Here is a 3,392-nt window from a genome sequence, read left to right on the forward strand (position 1 = left end):
TAGTTTGCTCATAAATTTCAATTCAAAAACTACGTAGCAGCAACTTGAACTTCACTTGCAGCGAACGCATAATTCAGAGAAATAGGTACTTGAGTTGTAAACGCGGTTGGATGCAGCACTCGTAATAGGCATGTAGCTGTAGTGATAAAATATATACATACATATTGGGTCATATGACAAGTCTCCTCGCCTTTTTTCGGTACATTTTTGAAAATTAATTTTTCTTATTGAAAATCAATTTCAACCAAGTATATAGTGGCCATTATCTAAGACCTTTTGCCATTTTTTGGGTACACCCAGAAAAAAGTCTGCTAAAAATATTTCTCTCAACGCATAATTTGTCAACTTTAACCAAAATAACGTAACTTTAACCAAACCATGTGTTGAGAGATCGGTGTAGAACTTTCAGCGGCTCTTTGGCTTGCCAAATTTCTACCAGCAAAAGGGTTTTGCAGATACCCAGAACATATGGAAGTCAGACGTTGTCAGGTTGGGCTATGCAGTAGATGCATTAAATATTCGCAACCAAGTTCCGTCAATTTGTTTAGAGTTATAAAAGATGTGCATGGCCTTCACAACTCTTTTCTGTTGGCCAACTCTGGGCATAGGACCGAATCGATCGTTTCTTCACTTTGTAGCAGCTCATTATGCACATTTATTTTCCTTCAAATCTCAACAAACACTCAACATAACGTTGTTTGCCGTCAAACCGGGCTTCGAAGTCGTTTGTGGCGGGCCATCGTTCTTCGATCAAGATCGCTTGCCTGGCTTATTCTCGTATTCCATCAATTTTTCATCGCCTATAAGGAAATGATTCGGTTTCGTTGCGCTTATACAGGTAGAGGCAAAGACAGAGAAAAACAAAGAGATAAAATGGAAGATTGACATGTTATGTTATGTTCTGTCGTATTATGTTATGTTATATTATGTTATGCTATGTTATGTTATGTCCTGTTATGTTATGTTATCTAAAGTTATGTTATGTTAAGTTAAGTAACATTATGTCATGTTATGTTATGTAATGTTATATCATGTTATGTCATGTTCGGTTATGTTACGTTATGTCCTGCTGTGTTATGTTATGTTGTGTTGTGTTTTGTTGTGTTTCGTAGCAAAGTTATTTTCGGATATATGATTTTTTTTTAGAAAATATACATTTTTAAGGTACGTACTACAATATAGGTGTACGAGATGTATGTGTACAATTTACCTATCTCCCTAACTAATGAAGTACCCTTTCTAAAACTAATAATAATTAATAATATTTCTTGAGAAAATTATTGACTACATTATAGTATGTACAAATGTACCTAAAAATTGTTTTTTTTTACTAAAAAAATCATATCTCCGGAAAAAAAACTTTAGCTAGGTACTAGGGATTCATCTCGATTGTGCAGCTCGAAGTGCCTATTTTCTTGTAAAAAAAGTGTGAAAGCAAAAAATGGTTTTTGCAAAATTTATTTTCGAAAAACATTTTTATAAATATAAATAAAAAATTTATAAAAAATTAAGATCTATAATTTTACCACTGTATCTTGAAGTGGCAACAATTACTAACATTTGGGTGCTAATGGCTGAAATCCCTTATTTTTTAACAAAGTTATCTGCATTTGAAAAAAACCCCAGATATCGATTTTTATCTAAAATAAAAATACGGCTCCCATTATTTTGACCACCAAGCAACATATGTCAGTTTAATAGAAATTAAAAATACTACCCTTATCTGACTGGGTGTCTAGAAATGGAAAGGATCGCAAAGACTTTTCATATGGCCCAATATTTAATTGGGGGTGATTGTTTCGGTTGTGTGGCGTTGTATGTAGATGAACCAAAATGGTTTACATACGTACATACATACACATAAGGGATAAACTTATGTATGTATGTATATAAGAGAATTTATATGCATTCAATACGCTGTTGCCACAGCTAAAGATCCCTGCGGGTAATAAGTATTTTGAGCCCTTGGCAAGCTAACAAAAATTGCCGATGACGCATTTTGAAACACAGAAGGCTGCAGGCTGGAAATTCAGAGTACAAACTGGGAGTATGCGGATTATTGAATTGCGCATTATTGTGCAAGATAAACTGCGCACATGCCTGCATTCTAAACGAGAGTAGGTACAAGTATCCTTATTGAAAAAAATAAAATAAAAACAATTTTTTAGCAGCGAGTGCTTTATCAACATCAGAAAAAAATGTCATCACAGAAAATAACCCTCATCGCTGAAGATTTTAGAAAACAAAAATGGAAGGGCAAAATTAAGGTTTGTAAAATCACTAACACAATATAACCACAGTTAGCGACTACATCACACAATCCGATAAAATGCATGCACTTAAACTGCGCATTTGGCGCAACTGCAATATATGTACAGGAACTAAAACAAATGATCAAGTGTTGATTTTTTGTTTAATCTTCGTAATGGTTTTCGAGCTAAATTTTATTTGCTATTTTTCTATAAAAATGCCATCCAAGCTTTAAACAAAATCATATAAATCAGAGTTTCAAACTTTATACAAAATTTAAGAAAATTCAAAAAATTTTCATCAAAATTTCAACTTTTTAATCTGAGTTTTAGAACATTTTTGGGAATGCAGTTTTATGATCTATACAAATTTAGTCTAATATTTTTTCCATATAAGCATGAATTTCTTATGAAATAAAATATGGGAGACCGCTAGCAACAAAATTTAAAATAAAATCACCGCAAAAAAGACCGTAAAAGCCGTCTCCGAAAAAAAATTAAAAAAATCAACGCGATTTTTTGGCCTGATGGCACTTATGGGCGCTATAAAACTGCATACCCAAACAAGTTGAAATTTTGATGAACATTTTTTGAATTTTCCCTAATTTTGCATTAACTTTGAAATTGTTATTTATATGTTTTTAGTTAAAGCTTTGTACTTCTATAGAAAAAAAAATTTTTGCTCGAAAAACATTGCTAATATTTGAAAAAACCAACACTTGGTCATTTGTTTGAGTCACTGTATATACATATACATTCATGTACATACGCATAGTATGCATGTATGTATGTATCCATGTAGGCATTGACAATTTTGAGAAATTTGAATTTCCACTTCGGCGTATTTAGAGCCTTGGCTTAGTTGCCCCTTGACTTGTTTACTTGTACTGTATGCCTTACCATAAGCAGCTCCTTCTTCTTCCACCTTTCCCCTTTCTTAAATTCTTACATGCGCCTAACCTCCCTATAATTGTCAGCCTGTTGTGTTGTGTTGCCTGCTCAGTACCTCCGTTTTTGCGTATCTAAATATGTATGGCTTCTGTTTGCATTTCCTGTTTGCTTGTAACCAGCTTTTTTGTAGCTGTCAGCAGGTTCATCGCTTTGCAATCTATACTCATTGCGATAGCAAGCAAAATCCATAAA

This window comes from Rhagoletis pomonella, unplaced genomic scaffold (assembly GCF_013731165.1).
Source record: "Rhagoletis pomonella isolate Grant_MI unplaced genomic scaffold, Rhpom_1.0 Rhpom_scaffold_00001, whole genome shotgun sequence".
Taxonomy (NCBI): domain Eukaryota; kingdom Metazoa; phylum Arthropoda; class Insecta; order Diptera; family Tephritidae; genus Rhagoletis; species Rhagoletis pomonella.